Here is a 22,536-nt window from a genome sequence, read left to right as displayed (position 1 = left end):
ATTGTCCTTTGCATTTATACATAATCAAGAATTTATTGCTTTAATGTCCTATAACTAAATATTTCTATTGCTATCTTTAGAAATGGCTTGCTGGATAATTCTTAAGGTATTTTTTTTAACGTATGAACTCAACTAATGTTGGAGAATGACTCATTTAGCCAACCCTCTGCAAAGCTCAGTTGGGTTTTCCCTCCAAAGTTTAATAATATTCTACATTAGCCACTGAATTTTGTGTCAGAAATCTGGGACTTTTAATAAAGCAATGAGCCCTTTAAAGTAGGTCTATCTACAGGCGGCTGTTTAGGAGAAAAAAAGAGTATTAGAAAGTGGTTTTATTCCTTATCTAGTCATCTTTGATATTTTTGTTTCCTCATTTTTCTATATAGCTTTCTCACATGGGCTGTTTGAAAATGGCATCCCTTTTTTGACTGTACTCCCAGCTGTTTTGCATGATGGGGAAATTTTTGCATAGGTAACCTGTATCAGTTCCTTGGTTTCTGCTGATGAGAAAGAAGCTTCTTTGGGACACACCCACATTTCTACACATACATGTACACACACACACACACACACACACACACACACACACACACACACACACACACACACACACACACACACACACACACACACACACACACACACACACACACACACACACACACACACACACACACACACACACACACACCATGTCTCCATTTGCTTCTTTTCATCTAAGGAAGTGCATTATGGCTTCTTATAGAACATTACAAAGCACTCAAACTTAAAAGCAACATTTCCTTTTGATTGAAAAACTGCTTTAAGCTGTGTCTGCGTATAACCCAAGAAGAACTTTCTTTTCTGATCTAAATAAACATGGCTGAGACCTCCTGTCACTTTAATGAAAGTGGAGAGAATTCAGGAAATGGATAGTAACCTGTTAACTGGAAAAACTGGGTCTAAGAATAAAAGTCATTTATAGGTTCTTTCTTTGAATGTCCCTGTTGGAGAACTCCATTTTGGGTGGAGGAAAGACTTTCAAACTTTTTTTTTTTCTCCTAACACACAACTTAAAAGAATGAGGTGATTCCGCAAAAACAAATGAAAAAGTCACTGTGGCTCTTTAGAAATGAGAGTAATCTTAAGACAAGGTGATAGGACATTTTCCTGGTTTTCAATACTATGCTAAGTTTTACACATTTATAAATAGTATATTCTTATCATGAGATTCAAAGGGAATTATATTAACATGTCTTCCAGTTGCATGTGGATATCCTTGCTGATTTTCTCTGGGAGTTGGGTGAAGTTAGAAAGGACGGACATGGGAGGGAGGATAAGTTTAATGTTGAGGAGAATAACTTGAAATTCACCAACTCATCAATATCATTAGCTGTTTTTTAAATTTCAATTTTAGGAGAAAAATCAGTGGCCTGTTGTCTCCAGGAATATAATTCCAGGGACAGTTTCCATAACTCTTTATTCAGCGTGACGGTGGTGAGGACCAGAAACAATGAAGGCGTCCTTATTCATTCTCTTTGCTCTAGTCTGTGTTGCTGACTGTACACCTAGCTCTCCCTGGGGGCTTCGCGCTCATAGCTGGTAAGGGGTACAGCCAAGATTTCAATCCAGCATCAGAGTTCACTTTCTTCCTCCCATCAGGGTTAACTAATCGTCTCAGGTTATAAAGCTAAGTGCAGAGAAAGATAAAGACTCTCAACAGGGTGAGCATTATCTCCCAGTCTGGGGGAAAAAGAATCTCAATTTAAGTTATTGTCCCCAAACAATTATAACTACTGCCCCTTTCCACTCTCAAAACTGAGCCAGTTTCAACAAAATTATATTGTCAATTTAGCATTACAATTTAAATTACAATTCTACTTTGCCCTTAAGTTTCCTTAACCCACATTTATTTGATTCTAGCAATTTACTTATTTAGCTAGTTATGTTTTCCCAGTGCTCAGCCCATGTGTAAAAGAAGTTTGGGATTAACAGATACACATTACTATATATAAACAACAAGGACCTACTGTACAGCACAGGGAAATATATTCAATTTCTTGTAATGAGTTATAATGGAAAAAATCTGAGAAAAAATATATGTATATGTATGTATTATGAATCAGTTTGCTATACACATGAAACTAACATTCTAAATTGACTACACTTTAATAAAAAATAAGAACTTTTAAAAAAAATGAATTTGATCTACAGATCAGCTAAGTTCCTTCTGTGGCGTCTCACTCAAATCAAAGAAAAAGCTATTTCCCATATGAAAAATAACAGGCCCAAGCAAGGAAGATAATAACGCATTCTTTGAAAGTGCATGGTCAAATTATAAAGAAAAATAGACTGGGGCAAGATGAAACGGGAGAGGCAGGCACATTTTTAGACATGTCACAACATTTACAGTGATTTTAGGTGAAAAGAGCAGCAAATTCCAATAGACGGAGAAAATTTGCAGCACAGCCGGCCTAGGGGGAGAAAAAAACTCTGTCTTCCACCAAGATCTTGGAAACGTCTGTTGTAAAAGGCCTCCTGAAATGTGAAGATGCTGTATATTTCCCTCAGAGTCCTGCATTTGGCCTGTGGTTCCTTTAATATGTTCAAATTAAGTATTAGTTACTCCTCGGAGGGGGGACCCCCAGTGGTAGTGTAGGGTTTATCAAGGCATTGCCAGTCACCCTCACTGATCAACACTGAGCCTGGCTTCTGCCACAGGTGAGGTCGGGCCGCCTTAGTGGAAGTCCAGTTAAGGGCGAGCAGCCCAAAGGGGACAAGACCCCCTACTCTCAGCTGTCACCTCCCTTCTCCTGACTTTCTCAATGCCCTTCTCTGTAAGTTTCTACCTCGAGCCATTTCTGCCACTTCATACTTCTTCCATTTTATTTAACTTCTTATAAAATGGCCTCTGCTTTGTTGCTTGTCTTCAAAACTTACTCAAGAGTCAGTTTCAGGAAGGACTGTCATGTCTTCATTGGTGTTGGAGAAACTTTGATGTCGTCAGGTTCTAGGCAAGTTCAGAAAAAAAAGGACCATCTAGAGACAAAGGCTTCATACTGGGGTGCTTCCCCCCATTTCATAGCTCCAACGTATGTGAGCACACACACCCCCTTGAAATCTATGCAGATGTCTACACCCACCAAACACCTACTCATGTACACAGACTTTCTGAGCTGTCATATACATCCAAGTAGCACCATCTATATCTAAGTACCATCATATATATCCTGCACCAGTGCCAGCGAAGGTGATTTTGCATCTGTCACCAAAAGTTTTGTCTTTTCTGCTTCACTCTTCTTTAATCTTAGGGCCCAAGGTAGCAACAGAATTCTAATAATGGAAAGAAAGGCTTTGTTTTCCATATTCTCCAACTATTTACTTTGTTGATTAACACTACTGTCCTCCTGGTGGGTTTCAAGTTGGACGAATATTTGCCTGGATCTTTGGAGCATTTGTGGGGGGCTTGGAGTGGTCAGAGCTGCCAGAGCAGCTCCCCTCTAACCCGTCCTATTCATAATGCCCCCGGTACTTTACTCACAGTATTATTTTCTCTAGGTGCTATTACTTAAGCGAAGTTGGCAAGCTTTTTTTGGACTAAGCCATTAGGAACCCTAATCATGATGATGCCAAGGGCACAGGGCTTGGTGAAGAATTCGGGGACTCTTGGAGTCTTCAGCTCATTCAAGACTAACTCTCAGCAGAACGAATCTTCTCTGGGTGTCATAGGATGTTCTTTCCAAGTCTAGGTCCTTGTGCACAGTGTGGGTTCCCTGCACTTAAACCCAAACCCACAAGTGGCAGCCTTTTTTTTTTAATAATTTTTAGATTTCTACCTATTAATAAAACAATAGCGGCTCCTTATATGTATATATTTTATCCAGTTAGTAAAGAAATATTCAAGTCCGTTAACTTACTGAAGTACTTCCAGGCAGGCTTTGCTGAAATCATCTTAGAAAACCGGCCAAGCACTGTATTCTCTGATAAAACACAGACCTGCCTTTAAAGCAAAGGCAGGGAAGGCAGCATCTAAGAACGCATGGCACAGAAGGAGACCCTGTTTCTGCAACCGTGGCGTCATATTATAGCAATGCCATTTGGACCTTTTCCCATCAGCCTCTGAAGCCACAGAGGTGGCCCTTGGAAAACACATATTAAATGAATAAATTCACTTTGGGCACTTTAATAAGGTAAGAAAGAGAAGAACTGTGACCTTTCTCCCCAGCACCTTTTTCGTCCATGGAACAAAGAGAATTTGCTCAGTTGGACTTTGTGCAAGATGTCCTCTGCTGCCTGGCGTAAACTGAAGCAGGAGGAGAATTCAGGGTCTCAACTCCGATGGAATTTTTTTCACCTCTGCCGAGATAGAACATCACCCTAGGAGGAAAAAGCAATAGTCAGACCAAGTGCTTTGAACACACCAGCAGCGTAATGAGTACGAACTGATCGGTCCTCAGCCACAGGAGAGGGCAGCACAGGTCACCTGTGCTCATCCTTGCTTCCCTGCCCTGAAACGTCTTCCTAAAAACCGGGACGTACTCTGAATTCCAAGCCAACATGTGGACTGAGCAGTGCAGAACTGATGAACCCAGATTCTTAATGAAACTCATTTTCTTGTTCTTTAGCTAAAACTCAATTTGAAAAAAAAAAAAAAGCATAAGACCACTTGAATACATTTAAACATGGAGACTTTATTTTCTTGAACATGAACAAAAATTGGAATATGCTTTTGGAAACGGGCCAGAGTTGATCCAGTATTTATTTGTTTCAAAAACAGTTACAGTCTTGGAGATAAAATAATTTCATAGCCTCCGACAGTAATATTTAGTGAGGTTTTAGACACAAAATCGTAATTCTCTGTGTTTAAATTAAATCCCTCTGCTGCATGTCGGACACATTTTCTGCCCTTCATAAGGAGTGATCATTCTCTATGTCATTCTTTTCCATGAGAATTTCCACCAAGTGTCCCCTTTCACATTATAAAATTACAATTTCTCACACTTTATTTTCTATTAAGTCACAGAATTATTGTCAATTGCACATGTAGTTTTTAATGATTTACTTTTAAAATTAAAATTTTTTTTTTTGTCTGTAGAAGAGTATCGGACAGGTTGGTAATTCAGAATAAAGCTTCCCCTGGTGGTAGCACCCCAACCACTGGTCCCCGGATTCATCCTTGTCCTGTTTGTGATGAGAAAACTGAAGTATATGGAGGGTAAGGTCACATGTGACACTGACCATACAGTCAAAAACAGAAGATTGATTCCTGAGTTCTACCACTATTAATCTCATTAAGTAGTACTGCCTTTAAATGTTCTGTGCATTGTTGGGCTTTTGAAATTTGAACAGTGTGACTTTATTATCTCATCAAAATTAAATTAAACAAAAGCTCAATATTTAGTTTGAAGATGTCAAGATCAAAATCAGTTTCAAAAGTCTAAGGGAAAAAAAACCCACAACAATAAAACAACAGTGCACTTTGGATCTCTTTATGTTATAAACGATTGTCATTCTGAATATTTCTTTCCCCTCAGTCACATAGGACATTTATATAATTTCGGCAGCGTTACAATAGAATTACTCCTCCGAGAAATCCCATACTGTGAGAACGTATTCGAGTAATTGAGCTGGCAGATGGCCTTAATATACGAAATATATTGATACAACAACCACTTACTTTCCTGACCGATGAAGCTGCTCAAAGAAGGAACAGAACAGAGAACACTGAGGGGGGAACATCCAGGCAGCTTGGACGCATGCTGTGGGAGCTGGAGTCAAAATAATGTAACCTACCTCATTCACTTTGATTAATTTTTTCCTCCGGTGGCATTATTTTATTTCCATCACATTGTTCAAGACTTTATTTCACTCGGTTTAGTTATTTTCCATTCTTGTTGATGCGAAGTCCCAAGACCCACGTGTTCATTCTTACAGAGAAGAACATGCCTGTGAGCCTCGTTTCCACAAGGTTACCAGCAAGCGCGTGGTTCCTCATCGCAGGCAACTTCACCTCTCCAGAGCCTGCCTTGCTTGCTTTATTTCCTGCGAGCCCTTCACAGGGCGCTTGGCACACAGATGTTTAATGAATGTATTTTAAGTGAATCTGTGCCGCTTATTAGAGTGAACCCAAACTTACAAGCTTTGTGGATGTGAGTTACTGTCTCACTTAAGTAGGGCAGCTAAATACCTTCTCTCTCCCAGAAGTTGCCCTTTATTTACTAAATTACCCAGGTCATCCAGAGCTGGTATGCCAAATACACACACACACACACACACACAGAGGAGAAATCGTGATTTTCAGCAAATACTTGCTGTGGGTAATGACATGTTGAACAAACTACAGATTTCGAAGTCAGAAATATCTTGATTTAAATTCCAGCTCCCAGGTGACTTAGCCGTCTGACCATGAAGACGTTACTTAACTTCTCTGAGCTTCAGTCTTCTCTTTTCCAGTCACAACTGGCTTTCGGAGTTTATTAAGCCTTGCATAACTGTCAGGAGGCCAGTGTAGTGCCTGAAGCTTGAGGTGGGGCCACACTCAAGGCAGCTATTCTGGTTCCTAAATTTCCCACTGCACAAAGTACTGCAGACCTGCCTATGGAGGGGGAAGTCTTAAACCTTTTATAATAGCTATTATGTATTTAAATTGAAAAATGTTTGAAAACAAACCCCTGCTAGCCTGAAAGACAGGATCCAACATTCAGTTTAAATACGCAGATCAGAACAGCGGAAGTTAAGATATAAAATCCAAGGTTTACAGCTCCCTGTTGCCTCTCTTAATTTACTGGGGACAACTTGGTATTATTGAGCAAGTCCTGAAGTCCCGTACAGTAAGACCCCTGGGGACTTCTGGGGCATGACGAAGCCCACATGTAGATCTGAACATGGCTGGCTTCTCCTGGGCCCATTTACTGTCTCGGGAAACCAGCAGTTGAAGGTTCATGAGTCACAGTGATGTCAGGTAAGACTTGGAGAGAAGTGGTCTCCACCACAAATGCTGGAAAGAAATTTTAAAAAATGGCCCATCGTGATCTGATTGACAGATAGTCGCTTTCTGTCTGTCTCCTACTCACTCATCCCTTCATCCTTACTCGGTGCCTAAGATGTGAAGATGCTCGAATCAACGCTGAGAATAAGAAACCAAGTCTATCATCATGCAGTTTATGGTAGAATGAGGGGAGGGGAAATTTATAATCAGAAATGTTTAAGATCGTATGGATGCATTCCTTTAATAAAGGCAGGCTAGATTCTCTTTGGCATTAATGTTTTTTTTTTTTTAAATAGGAGATTTCAGTGCGGTCAAAATAAGCATTTGCTGTTTGTCTAGTGAGGGCAGCCAATTACAGTGACATGTTATGACTCAGATTTCCAATTCACAATATACCTACATTGAAAATCTCTGGTTTTTATGGTTTTGCTGAGATTGTTATAGTTTTTTCTCTCAATTCCTTTGATATTGATAAGTGGTTTTCTCCCGGGATCAGTGGAGAGGTCAGTATAGAAGTATGTTGTTTGGAGCCTTTAAAGGCTTTCCCAGGCAGAAAGAAATGGAAGGAGGTAGAAAAGCTTTCACAGACTGGGAAATCACCAGTGGGTCATCTATGGTGATGGTAGTAGTGGTCATCGTAACTAACATTTACTGAGCTCTTCTTACTGCATGGATTACAGCAGTAAGTCTAGATGGATGTCCTCGCCAATACCCCTGTGAGGTGAGGCTTACTAATTTTATTTCTACTTTGCAGGTGGATTAATGGAAATTTAGAGATTATGCAATTTTCCCAAAGCCCTGCAGTTGACGGGTGTGGCCATCAGAGTGTAGACCCAAAGTTCTTGAACCCCTGACTCTACCAAAGGGCCTCTCTTAGCGGCACAAGGCAGCGCCCCCCCCCCCCCATTGTGTGTCCACCTGCTGCTGTCTGCAGGGAAGTGGGCCACCTCTGCAGCTTGCTGACTGTGTTAATCACCTGGTGATAAGCCACCTCCAGCACCACTCCTCCAACTGGGACCTCACCATGAGGCAAGCCTTATGCATTGCATGGATTTTCTAATTTAAGTCTCAGATCAACTCAGAAGAATATCATTGCCCTCAATTTATAGACGGGAAAAGATAGGTTTTGAGGTTTTAGTAAGTTGCCCGGGTGCCGGGATTTACATGCAGACACATTTGCTCAGGACCTTGTGTTCTTACCCCGGGAACTAAGCTGCAGCCTCCCTTAAAGAGTTAAAAACTATGATCTCCTACAGCTGTGAGTGTGCCCACAGTTGGGTAAACTCACCCACATAATCTAAACTGGAAGTAAGCAGGGAGAAGGTCGCCTTTGCTGTGATACTTTGTAAACCTGCTGCGGTCGGTGTCTTGCTGGCCCCGGAAGAACTGTGTTCTTTCTGTTTCTCTTGCTTGTAACTTTACCTGAAATTTTTGAATTCCTTTTAGAATTAAGCACTTTTCCTTACACGGATAGTTTGTTTTACCCCTTTCCTTCTGTCTCCATTTCCCTGTGTACACTCAACACAACACAGACCTACGAACGGATGTTTTTCAGACCCAATTCTTGACTCTTTTTTATTTTCACTGCATATTAAATAAGATTTTCTGGAAGTTTTCTTCTCTACCTTGGAAGAAAAAAAAAAAAAAAAAAAGACCTGTGATGTTTAGGCATCTTAGAAACTTCAGGCTATATTTTCCAGAAAGGAACTTTTAAAACCATTTTGATACAGTTTTTCTACATTAAAGCCATAGGGACTTTTGAACAAAGAAAATATAATATTTATTTATAATAGCTATTTCATCTTTATGCAAACATCTTCTAGAATCCTGAGAATACTCCCTTTAAAATTATCGTGGTTCACACCTTTTGGTGAATAGCAGATGCTGCCAATGAATTTTAATCTTTTTTTTATGTTTATTATGGATATATTTTAATCATACTGGAAAAGTGAAAATAATCCACAGTGAGGTCTTTAATTTTTAGAATTTTAGAAGATTCTTCTAGATGGTGGAGAAAAGTGGATGAATGCCACAGTTTTTCGTTGTGGCAACAGTGCCACCTAATGTTTGATCAAGGACTCTAAAATAAACTGAATTTACTGGCTCTGAACCCTAAACCTCTATTATACTTACGATAAAATTTGACAATTTAAATGTGAACTCACCTGAATACATTAAAATTTTTTGTTCAAAAGTCAGAAGTATATAATTCTAATTCTTCTAATCATTTCAGTATAGAAAAAAATTAATTTCCCATTTAGTCTAACAAAGGACAACAGGATTATTTATTCCAAAATAGAAGCACAAAACTGCATCTCTGTTATCATTATTTATTAAAGATAAGATTCTGGTCAAATTAATCTATTACAGAAAAACTGTGTCATTATAAATTGGAATTTAAGGGGATGCTATCTCTGTGAATTAGTGAAACATGAGTTGTAATTTTGTATTTCATTTTTAAAACAGACCCGTGTACGGTTATCAAAATACATTTTCACAGAAGAGACTTTAATAAATATTCAGGAATGATGGGTAATTATTCACATATAGGTCCAGGCATTTAAGAGGATTAAAGATTGTTTCCTTGAGTGGGTTAAAGTTGCCAAAATTCTTTTTATTATTACTACATCAAAATAGTAAAAATATAATCCTTAGTCCAGCTTTTATCCAAATTGTCAAGAGTTTAGAGTAAGAGGATCAAACTAGAGTCTGTTATTTGATTTAAATAAACCCACTGAGCTGTCCTATACTTTTTTGATATTTCTAAAGTCAACTTTTAGAAAACATACTGAACTAGCCACAATGAAGCACTTCTGCAAACACGTAAAGTTTGTCAGCAGAGTTATTAGAGATGACCAAAGTGTAGCTACTTCACTTTGGAAGGAATCTAAAGTTTGCATTCAAACGTCTTCGGATTTTGGTTCCTAAACATGTCTGACATTTTTGCTAAAGGACCTCAATTCTCCGTTCCTTATACGCGGAGCCAGTGCTGTGTCTTTCCGGGTCCACGAGCAGGAAATTACTAGTCTGCTAGTCTTTGGCCGTCTCCTCCTTCTTCGATCATCAGTTTCCCGGAGAGGAAACTCTGGGCTCCTCTCCCTTTCCTTTGCTCACAGTCCTGGCTCAGCAGATGTTTGCTTGCACCCCGACTCCCTGCTTAGCTGCGGGTAACCTTCCATTTTGCTTATCAGAGATTCCATCCCCCAAGTTTTCTAGACAATGAATGGGATGTCATTTCATCTTGCCCTCCAACACTGCACAACCGCAGCTTCCTCTGACATAATCTGCTGTTGGTTTTATGCCTAGTTTATGACTGGAGACACCGAGGTACACAGAGCATATTCACGAGGGCTTTTGTGGAAGATTCTGTTAATTACCCCAATATATCAGCAACCTCATTCTCTCTTCCCCACCCCTCCAGGGGCCGATGAAAGGTGTGTAGAAACAGGCTCAGTGTCAGGAGTGCTCTTTGGGAAGCTTTGGTTTCTTTTTTTTAAGGAACTGAATTACTGGCTCCATCCTCTGTTTTCCTTTCTCTTCTTCCCTTGAACATGCACTTGGTCCCAGAGCTTTGCGTAGTCATCTTATATCTGTTACACAAAGACCAAGATACCTTTCCAAATGCTGGCCCTTGTGTCTTGGAGTTAGTGAATCAAATCCAGCCACCACTTACCCCAGACTTCTTCTTATGTGAAAGAAAAACAAAACTATTGAAATCATCATTCACTGGGTTTTCCAATACTTGCAGCTGGAAAACCATCCCAAATGGTCTAGAAGTAGATGTGCAGATGACAGGAGTTGAGCCTCTAAGCACAGTGCCCTGCATTAAGTGCCAGGGATGAAATTAATGGCTGTCCAGGTTCCAAAAAACTGGAATGATGGAAGATACAACATGGAGCATTTTTTTTTCCAGTTAGGTTTACTTTTCCTGCCTTCACTTTTAAGTAAGTATTTTTACAATATGAATGTGACACAGTGATGATTCCCACAACCATCCTTTTATGGTGTGACTTTTATATGATTGTAAGACAAGAGGAGGTTGCAGCATTTGTGGCTTTCATTCTTTCAATACATAGTTTTGAGTGCCTTCTGTGTACCAGACATTGTTGGAACTACCACGGATATAAAAATGAATGCAACAGTCAGAAATACTGCCCGAACAGAGCTAAACTTTTTGGAGTAAGAGAGATGATAAAATTTTAAAACTAAAATAGGTGGTATTTTGTATAGTGATAAACTCTACGAAGAAAAAGAAATAATGAAGGGGGTAGGGAGTGTGATGGGGGTTACAATTTTAAAGAATTTGAGTGAACACCTGGAGAAGATGAGTTTGAGCCCTCTGGATGTTAGTGGAAACAGACGCCCAAGAAGAGACATAATTTGATGTCAGAATCTTGCAGGGCATTGGAGGGTTTGAGGCAGAGGAGAAACCCGATGAAACAGATATGCTGGCTGCTGATTTGAGAATAGACTGAATTGAGGCAACGGGAGAAGCAGGGGACCAGTTCCTGCACTGTTCCTGGTGGGAGATGATGGGGTCGTGCAGCAGGATCACAGAAGTGGAGGTGGTAATAAGAGGGGGGATGCTAGATACACTGAGAATACAGAGGCAGAAGGATGTCCCGATGGATCAGATAACGTAGTCGTGAGAGAAATGATTCCAGGCATTTGGTCTGAGCAACCGGGAGAATGGAGTTGCCCTACTGTTAACTGGGATGAGGGAGACTTGGTGAAGCATGTTAAGGAAAAGGATCTAGAGTTCATTTGGGGCATAGTAAGTCTAAGTTTGGGCATATTAATTTATCAATCTAATGAAGTTTTTTTTTTAATTGAAGTATAGTCAGATTCCAATGTGTCAATTTCTGGTGTACAGCATCATGTTTCAGTGATACATGTACATACATATATTCCTTTTCATATTCTTTTTCATTACAGGTTACTATAAGATAATGAATATAATTCCCTGTGCTCTACAGTAGAAACTTGTTGCTTATTCGATTTTGTGAGGATTTTCTTATATTTCTGATGGTAAGAGATACTCTGCCAAAGTTCAGAAGGTATTCTGTGAGATTTGTTCCATATGCAGTTAAGAGTTATTGTTGTATCCGTGGAAGAGGGTGAGCACCACGGCCTTCTACTCCGCCATCTTGGCAACCTCCCCCTAAGTGGAGATGTTGAGTGCTAGCTGTACACAGGGGTCACAGTACAGGGGACGTTCAGCAATATTTAGATACATTTTAGAACATATAGAAAACATCTAACGTTCCTAGACAGCAAGAATCACCAAGGCAGTAAGTCAGGATAGAGAAAAGGGCCAAGACCTGAGCCCCCAGTTAAGAGGTCAGGGAAGTGAGGAAGTAAAGGCGTGCGTGTCGGCTACAGGGGGCTGAGCCCATTCCACACCACTGGTCTGCCTGGAGCGGGACACTCATGGGCTTATTGGATGAGTCACACTTTAGGACAACAAATTCTGTCCCATAGTAAGTTTCCAGTCTGATGTTTTTTGGGTTCAGTGAAATGAAATAACAGCGCATTTGTTGCAGCTTGGCCAAAATACTAATGTTATTTAACTTTTTATTGCAATAGTTGATTTACAATATTGTGTTAGTTTTGGGTGTACAGCAAAGTGATTCAGTTATATATATATATATATATATATCATTATATATATATAGTTTTTATATAATAGTTTTTATATATAGTTTTTTAATACATTCATAGTTATATATATTCTTTTCACCAAAACACTAATTTTTAAATTATGGTGTCCTGAATTCCTTAAAAACATCAATTGACTGGATATTGGCTTTCAGAACTTGGGAATTAAATTTGATGCACAGTAAAAGGATTCTCTTGAAACATTTAGATTATATTAAGAGAGGGAAATCTTCCAGGGTTTGACTTCCACTGAGTTTTTTTTTCTTTTTCCATAAGTATTTTGGCAGTATAACAACCATGCCTGGAGAATCTTACTGATGAGGTATACTGAAAATTAACACAGCATACCATTTTATGATAATTTCCCAAGAACATGACCTATATACTATAGTTTGTCCCTCACCATATAAACACTTAGGAAAATAGCTATTTCCACTCATGAGCCTTGTTGCTTATGAACAAGTCAAATATTGTTTTGTGCCCTGGCTGTCATTAAATAGTTGACAGATTTGGGAATGGGATGTAACAAGATGTCCATAGTTATCCAAGGCAAGTTCTTCTCGTACAAAATATAAACCAGTCATTCTGTGGATACTTACCAAACTGTGTACCTGGTAAAACAAACTGGTGAGTAAATGGCATGAGCCTCCTACTTCTATAATTGGACCAGATTTGCTACATGCATTTAAAAAAGTCAGGTCATTTTATAAAACATGGCACTACTTTTTTTTTTCTACACGGAGGGAAAAAAGGAAAAAGATACATTTAAAATCTATTTCTTCGAAGCTCTGGAAAGCTCACCCCAATGCAAGGAGGTAACCTCATAAACTGTTGAAAGCAATGTATTACTTTCTCCATCAGATGTCATTTTAAGTAGGAGCTGAACATGACACCATGAGATTCCGTCTGGAGAAAAAGCAAACTTCCACATTTGGCATGGAGACAGCCGAGAAGAGGAATGAAATGCAGAAAGTGATACTGCCAAGGAACTTTGTAACAGGCAGGTGGATAGTTTGTAAGATGACACTGCGAGCAGCTCCACATGGGATACAGAGTCTGAAAAGGCCAATGTTATTTGGAGATGCAGATACAGTGGCATCAGACTGTGGAGCCAGGAGATGCTAACTCCCCCTCTAATGAAGGAGAAATCCCATTTGGGAATCCAACTTGCACAGAGACATCTCATTTTGAAAACCAGGTAGACAAATTGGGGAGCCATCAGAAGAAATGGGAGGCCAGGATGAAGAGACTGATGCACGGGGGTCCCGGAAGAGTCAAGCAGTTAAGCCTGCATGTGAAAACCTGACAGAGCAATGGCACAGGATGCACGCAGCCCCTCAAAGAGCTGAAGAAAGATCGTTAGTGAAAGTGGGACACGTGGGACGCTGTTAGAAAATCGATTTCTTTTTCTTCTGACAATGCTGTTCTGCGACTGTTGCTCAGAGAAATGGCACCAGGTGTAGAGTTTGATTCCACTGAGACCCTTCTGACCGGAAAGCCCACTCTGGCCCCAGCACGAGTAAAGAAGGACATCATTAATAGTTCTGAAATCTATCAGAATTCCTGGGAGATGGATGGTAGGGCCCAGCAAAGTCTGGCAACCAAGAGAGTGAAAATAGTAATAATAATAATAATAATTAATAATAATAAGCCCTATGTGTGTACCAGGTACTGTTTTAAACACCTGCGTGTGTTAACTTAATCACCCCTCACACACTTTCATGAACCACCATATCAATATAATCCATGTCTTAGCGATGAGCGAACTGAGACCCCGTGAGCTAGGAGGTGTCAGAGCTGGAATGCAGGCTCACAGACTGCTCCTGCAGCCAGACCGCTTCACCTGGAAGCTGTGATGTCACTCCATAAAATCACCACCTTCTCACTGTATCCCCTGCTCCTCCACGCCACACACATTGTTAAGCCCTTGCCCTGAAGTTCTTGAGGGGCTGTTCTGTTCCCTTTCCATAGCATTAATCCCACGGAAGACAGAACAGCCAGGTGCGGCCGCAGGATGTGACTCAGATTCACACGGAGTCTCCCCAGGGTGGTTGCAACTAACTTAAGTCAAGTGGGCATGAACTGGCTTGGAATCATTAAGAGCAAGCCTCAGTGGTACGTAAACTTAAAAAAATTATGGAAAGAGTCAGGCTAGTGTGGGTAAAACTTCAGCGTCAGAACTAAAGGTGCGAATCCTTACTCTTCCATTTTGGGGGCAGGTTATCAACTTCCCTTGGCCTCAGTTTTTTCATCTATAATTTGAGAACGATGATGTCCCCCTGGTCAGATGACTGTAAAGGCTTCAGGTAACGTGTACATTAAAATAACTTACCACCATGCCTAACACAGAGTAGGCTCCATTGCAACATAATCTCACAGTATTGAAGAGAGTAGGCTTAAACCTGTCTGAGCATAAAGGAACCGGAGTCCAGCCAAAAATTCCTCAGCAGAGCAGGCAAGGGAGTCGTGATTTAGCCATCAGGGACCAGGCCTGTACAGAGTCTGGGGTGGGAAGCGCATACTGGAAAGATCAGCAGAGACACGAGACTGTGCCCACAATGGTGAATTACAGAAGGTTCTTTTGCTCGCAAGCACCCCCTTTCAATACGGTGGCTTTTAGGTTGTGTGAGCAACATCACTCTTTAACTGTTTCACTCCAAAAGAATCTTGGTCCATCAATAATTGTTTTCATCTATTTAGAAGAGACCGACGTTTCGCTGTCTTCAGCTTGGGGTTCTTGGTTAGCACAGTGTTCAAGCACGGGATGTAGACTGAGGCAGACCAGGATTTTAATACTTACTAGCTTTACACAGTGGATAAGGTCATTTAACCACCCCGTGTCTAAAACTAAGGCTTCCAAGAGCTGCCTCCAAAGGGCATGGGGCAGATTAAACATAGTGTAGAGGGTGAAATATTGCACATCACCAGGTGGAAGAACACACACATTTAGAGTTAATTCCATTTTGGATTCTTACTGTGCTAATAGAAAGGCTGTGGGCTTAGGAGAGAAAGGAGAACGGTAAGAAAGATTTTAAACTTAAAAACCACACAAACTTAAACACAGAATGATTATTTTAGTCTAACCCAGCCCCATTCGGGTAAGGACTTCAATTCAGAGCTCTTTCTTCCAACTCTCAGTGGTGTCTATGCCTTCCGATCCTCCAGGGGGCAGTGTTTTTCTCAACTTCTAATGGAAGGAAGAGAGATCTAGGTTCTTGTGCTATGTTTGACGTTTGTTCAGGTCTCCAAAGAAATATGACTGCTCTGGACTGATCCCCAGATGTTCAGTGGTACAGCCCCACCTACTCTGTTGTGGCCAGCTCAGTGATACAGGTCATTTCTTCTCCTTTTCCTGCATTGTGAGTTTGCTTCTTACTTTGTAATTACAGTAATTTCTCCTTTCTTAAACAAACCCATGACTCTTTTCATCTCCTGTCTTCACTTGATTACCACCCCCGTTTTTTTTCTCCCCTTTATAGCAAAATATTTGCAAAAAATTAATCTCTCATTTCTCTCTTCAACTCCCTCCAGCCAGATTTTGTTCCCCCAAATTCCACGGGCATTGCTCTTCTGTGCCATGGCACCAGTGACCTCTGCGTAGTTAAATCTGATGGTCAGTCGTCAGGCTTACCTTAGTGGGCCCCTTCAGTGTTACCTGACACAAATGATCACCCTCATCCCTGAAACACTCTTTTCCGTGGGCTTCCAGGGCACCTCAGTCTCCTGATTTTTGATGGGACGCTCCTCTCACCTCAGTTCCTCTTCATTTTCCCACCTTTTAAGCACTGAATTACATTTGCCTGTCTCATTGGCCCTCTTCTTTATTCTGTCTATCACTCTTTTTTTTTTTTTTTTTTTGCCGATTTTTTGGAGGAGGAGGTAATAAGTTTTACCTATTTATTAATTTTTAGAGCAGGTACTGGGGATTGAACCCAGGGCCTTGTGTATGCTAAGCATGTGCTCTACTGCTTGAGCTGTGCCCTCCCCTCATTCTGTCTGTTCTAATTGGTTGGTATTTCATCCAGTTTTATGGCTTCCCTCCTTCCTTCTTTCCTTCCTCCCTCCCTCCCTCCATTCCTTCCTTCTAATATAGGAGTGATTGAAGCATGTTTTAAGTCAACAGAAGTGTACAGCTGATTGGGGAAACTGGACTGCAAATGAATCCTGAAGAAGGTCAGGGGCATAAGACCCAACGTACAGGCAGTGGGCTGAGGTCTAGAGAGAACACTTACCCACCACACAAGGAGGAGAAAGGAGAGGACAGACGCGGACTCGGGAGGCTAGTGGCTTCTATCCAGGCTATGAGATGGTAGGATTTCCTAACTTACCTAACCTGTACAAATACTGTCATCACATCCAGTTGCTGCTGCAATTTTTTTCAAGCTCAAACATGGTAAAGAGGAATACGGAAACGGGATGGAGAAATAACGAGGGGAAATGTAGGTAGGGCTGTTGGTTCTGTCTAAAAATTGGATTACGGAATTTAAACGGTGAAAATGACAGTCAGATGACCTCCTTCCTGCCTTATCATTCATCTTTCCTATCTGTCACTCTTTTACACATTGCCAGTCATTTCACAAAGTGCCTATCACGCTGAGGCAGGGTATAAACATTTTAAATCCAGTGAAGAAGAAAAGGTGCTCCCTTGCAGGGTATAAACATTTTAAATCCAGTGAAGAAGAAAAGGTGCTCCCTTACAACGGACGTAAAACACTTGAGGCCAGCCTAGGGTAGGAAAAGCGTTCTCTTAATGTCATCGCGGCTAAGTTTGGTTTTCCCTGGTCTTTTCTTACAGATGAGCGAAGCTTTGGGGTAATGCCTTACAGCCTGCTCAGTGCATTTACGTGTCGGTTTTCTCTCAGATCCATTTTGCTGGTTTCTATACGAATAATATTGCAGCCCACATTCACCCAAGAGGGAACAGAACCAGCGTACCGTAATATCCATAATATATTGGCTCCCTGGCCTTTCTGACCTCAGAGGATGCACAGTGGATGATAATTACAACAGTTACTGTCTGCGTTTGGATACGTGCCACCCTGTGCCAGGCACTTCAGAGACTTTTACTGTTTCTTATCTTGTTAACAACCCACGAGATTACCTGTTATGATTCTCATTTTACCGGGGGGAAAAGAAATGAGGCTTAATAGATTTGCTGAAGAACAAGGAAGAGGAGGAAGAGGGGCAGAAGAGGAAGAGGAAAGAAGTGGGTTTCTGGGGGCCAACCAGCCAGGATGCCAACTCAGGTGTTGGCAGCTTTGGCTCTGAAACCTGCGTTCTTTCCAGAGGCACATGCATAATGAAACAGAAAGAAGCGTCCAGCCTGGGACTACAGGTCACTGTGACTTTCTCGCTCTCAGTAGGAGGCTAAAGGGGGGCAGCTTCTGAAAGGGACATTGAAGGAGCAACCACGTGGAGAACAGGCTCTTACATAGCAACTCACACTGTGTCCCCCGCTTACTATAAAGAAGTCGTTGACATCAGCACGGTTTTCAAAACAAGCTATTGACTTAATGTCACGTTGTCTAAAACCATCAACGTGACTTCTGTCATCAGAGTCCACACAAAGGATATTTCTTAGTGCAGGCTTGGGATCAGAATTCCTTTAAAGTTCTTGAGATTTGAATCACTTAAGTATCTGGGGGTGGGGGGAGTGGAAAGACTGGTCTCCTAAAGCCTTTCCTCAAATTGTAATATAGTCACAAACATCTGTTTTTGTTTTGTTGCTATTCTTTCCTTCCGTAAAAACTAAAGAAAACATTGTTTAGATTCCAAGTGTAGCTGTCCTTTTAGAGAAAGAGACAGAGAAAATTTGACACTTTGTAGAATAGTTTAAAAATAGACAGAGCTCATTCTTCTCTAAACAGCACCTAAGTGTCAACAGAATTCTTCCTTCAGCCTTTGTGTGTGTGGTGGGGCGTAAGTTCTGAGCTACACTCATTCAAAAAACACCTAAAATAGCTTTAACTAAACTCCCAAGATCATTACCTACTGGTGGATGGATGACAACTCTAGTCTCTACACAGACATATTCTACTATTTATTACAGTGATTCACTCAACAAATATTTTACTTAACGCCTACTGCATGCCATGCATAGATGGTATGCCCACATATGTACCTAGATGTAAGAGAGGATAAATACTACCCCAGTGTACAAGATGTCAAGGCTAGTGGAGGAGGCCAGCAAATAACAGGGCAATCTCTGGCTGCCCGAGGCACAGAGGATTGACACCTAATCTAAGGATAAGAGAAGGGGTCAAAGATAAGGGTAAGAGAGGGGTCAAGGACAGCTTCGCTAAGTAGATAAAGTCAGAGCCAAGTTGTAAATGATGAAAGAGTTAGCCAGGCATTAAAGGTGAAAGGACCTTCCAAATAAAGGTATACCTTCCTATAAAGATCGCATCCAATGCAGAAGCATAACTTAAGGTTAAAAGGATGGACTCTGGAACTATATTCCTTCCATTCGAATTCTGGCCTGTTACCAGCTGTGTGACTTTGGGCAAGTTACCTACCATTCTGTGCCCCCATTTTTCTCATCCAGGAAATGAGGGTAATAATAATACCTCTGCAAAGGATTATGGTGAGCATAAAGTGGTCTTTTTAAAGCACAGAGCAAGGCCAGAAAGGCCAAAGCACCGTATAATCATGTTTTTGTGTTATGTAGATGTGAGTGGTCATTTAGGTGCATTTCATTTACTGCAAAAAGCTGTGTGTGTGTGGAGGAGTGAGAACTATGAGGCTGAAAACAGTGCACAGGAGTCAATCTGATCTAGGAAGATAAATGAAAGACCAGAGATTTGCATTTGTGTATTTATTCAGTATTGTCTTTCTTTTTTCTTTTAATAAGTACTACCAGGCTATAATAAAGTAATGGTAGGTATTAATATTGTTCACCAGTTACAGATTTTCTCCTTTTAGGCACACCAAAAGTTTGCATTTCCTACTACCTTTGTTGTTTAATGAAACCAAGTATCTTGTTTCCGGTCAATGAGTTATGAGAAAGATGATGTGTATTTCTTCTGGGCTGGGGTATGTGAATGTTGACACAAGATCCTTCGAAGTTCTCTCTGCTCTGGTACATCAACCATCAGTTTCCAAGATGGTGGCTGTTCCATCAGTAGTCAGGGTCCATGAATAACTGATAGGTAAAATTCCTCTGCCAATGGAAGTTCAGTATGAGTGAAGAATAAACTTTCCTTATGTTAATGCTTAAGATATTGGGGATGATTGCTACCTAGTTTAATACAGCCTATCCCAGCTGATAAGATTAAAATAAGAACAACAATGATAATAATGATGTTTATGGAATACATCTTATACGCCAGACACTTTGTAATGATGCTTCTAATCCCCTCAATAGTGCCATGATGTCCGTAGACTATGACCACCACTCCAGTCTTATAGGTGAGGCAATAAGAAGCTAAGTAGCTTATTTCGGATGAAGAAAACTTATGAGTGGCAGAACTGGGATTTGAACTTGGACACTTCAGGTCTGCAATCTATGCCCAAATCACTGCGTTTTACTTCCTCTTGTGCAACTTCCAGAGATGATTTTCTTGCTATCACAGACTGAACTGGCAAAGAATTTGACAAACGTCTCTACTCCCATCTCCAGTGAGGTCTGACTGCAAGGCCGACGCACTGTGTATTTTATTAAGAGGGGAACAGTCAAGAGCTTCCAAGGAACTGAGTTGCTTTTCCAGAGCAAAGAAGTATGGATGTAAACCTTTTAATTTCCCTAGTTCTGTAAATTCTGTAAGTGAAAAAAAAAAAAAAGGCACTTTCTGCTTGGAGATTTTATTGGCTTGGTTACGTATATGACTCTCCAGCCTTTTGTAAAGACGCAGTTACCCCGTTCGGCACTCTCTGTGTCGCTAAGCGTGTCACCCCTGAGTGTCATTACAGTCTCTCAAGAGCCAGCGTAGGCTGAGTGCAGCTGTGCCATTTTTACCTCTCCCTGCTGTTTGCTGTTGGTGGTGGGTTCCTCTCTGTTTTCTGTTGTTGAGGGAGGGGAGGGGGGCTCCTCTCACCTGAGCGATGTCCTTAGGAGGCCACCCCGAGGTCCCTGCTTCACCGCAGCCTCGGGCTTGTACACACAGAATAACAGGCAGCGCCGGCAGGCGCCACAAGACAGGGGAAAGCCTTCCAATTCTCTTGTCAGCCGGGTCTGAATTTCTTTTTTACGACAGAAATCTCTGACAGATCTCACCATGGACCTCTGATTAGCCCGATGACATGCAGGTAAGATTCCAGGACCGACTATGGGGAAGGCGAGGGCGGCGTCTGTCACCAGGCTTCTGGTCCTGCAGCAACTTCTTCATCTGGATACGTCAAGAGGGCACATCTCTAACAAAGAAACTGCAGCGAGCGTGACTGCAAAGCCAACCGCCGGGCACAGGAGACGGCATCAGGACTGGATGCGATAGGACGACAGCAGAGCGGATGCTGCAGCCTGAGAGCCCACTGGGACCCACCAAGACACCCCAGATAATCAGAGCACCCTGGGTGGGGGGGAAGCCCCTCTCCACCCTCATCCCCGGGTGACTCTCTGGTCCAGGTCCTTAGTGCCAGATTGGCAAAACCATTTTCTGATTTTACACAGAGAAGCCAGGGAAGGAAGCCCCCATCTCTTTCCACGTGCCTTTTAAATGTACTCATCCAGATGTTAATTACGTATATATTACTTAGATCTCTCTAGATGTCGCGTAGATAGTCACACTCCTTATATACCTGGGAGATGAGAAAAACAAAGCATTATTCTTTTCTTCTGTTCCTTGCTGAGGTTGAGACTCACATTTAAATATTTCAGATGAGACAAAGCTGAAGCATGTCCAGATTTCTTACTAGACCTTCCCTTCAAGAGCTTCCCTCCTCCCTCCCTACCTGCTTTCACTTCTGTCATCACAATATAAACTACTGTGCAAGATTGTGACAAACTGGCTGTCTTACACCCCTGCAAAGGGCAGATCAAGAGGAGATGGGTTTTAATTATTGCCAAATTGAGATGAGGCACAAGGAGATCGAGATGCATTTCCTAAATTATAGAACATGGGAAGGAGTTAACAAGGGAGATATAAAGTTTGCCTGACTTGGTCTCACAGAATCAAAGACTTTGGGGTTTGCAAGATCTTCTAGTCAAATATATTTGTCCAGAGAAGGAAACTGAGGCCAGCCAGTTTAAATGGCTGGCTAATCAGGTACAGAAGCATGGAATCAGACATGAACTTTGGAGCCAGAATGGCCTGGGCTCAAATATGCACTTTGCTACTAACTTGTAGCAGGAGCATAGTATCCTTGAGCTCGTTTCCTCATCTAAAAAATGTGCACACTGGTGTTTACCTCCCGGGGCTTTTGTGAGAATTGAATAACACTGGGGATGAAAAACCTCTAAGAAGAGTGACTTCACTAGGTACTTACTAAACAAAGTCTTTCAATCAAATTCTGACATGTTTGTATAAAGCAACTTTTCCTCTTTCTCTTTAAAACAGAAACTCCTGACCTCTGGCGACAGCCTCTTTCGACTCAAAGATGGCATTCTCTCTAATCAAAGAATCAATTTTTTTAATTGCAAAACTCAGCCCAATACTGGCCTGAGCACGAATATACCCGCCCATAGGATGTCAATGAGGGATAAACCCATTAACATAGTTCATTCCAAAATTAAGGATCATCTTTATCCTTTTAACCTCTGCCCATTAACAAGGGAGGATGAAGTAAGGAAAAGAAAAATGTTGTCTCTCTATTCATTTCTTCATGACTTAAATTTTTTCTTCCTTGCTATCTTTTATTCCCTTAAGGCATGATGCATTATGTTTAGTCATTCTTGTGATCCTTCTAGTTGAGTCTTTATTAATGATTTTCTTTTATTTCTAGTTTTCTAAGTTCAGACAACTCATTATTGAATGTTT

At 41.1% G+C, this 22,536-nt stretch overlaps 1 long non-coding RNA gene across 1 annotated transcript in view; it reads right to left on the bottom strand.

Annotated features, from left to right (window-relative positions):
- The window catches only part of LOC116147618 (uncharacterized), a 333,894-nt gene that overhangs the window by 9,568 nt on the left and 301,790 nt on the right, over nucleotides 1-22,536 (bottom strand). Inside the window, exons 6-7 of the long non-coding RNA XR_010376916.1 lie at nucleotides 4,193-4,356; nucleotides 2,920-2,989 (exon numbers count right to left, since the gene is read on the bottom strand). This is a non-coding gene — a long non-coding RNA (uncharacterized LOC116147618). The remainder of the gene's footprint in view (nucleotides 1-2,919; nucleotides 2,990-4,192; nucleotides 4,357-22,536) is intronic.

Source organism: Camelus dromedarius, chromosome 19, assembly GCF_036321535.1.
Source record: "Camelus dromedarius isolate mCamDro1 chromosome 19, mCamDro1.pat, whole genome shotgun sequence".
NCBI lineage: Eukaryota > Metazoa > Chordata > Mammalia > Artiodactyla > Camelidae > Camelus > Camelus dromedarius.
Note: the sequence above shows the minus strand (reverse complement) of the source record. Positions and strands in the feature narration are given on the sequence as shown.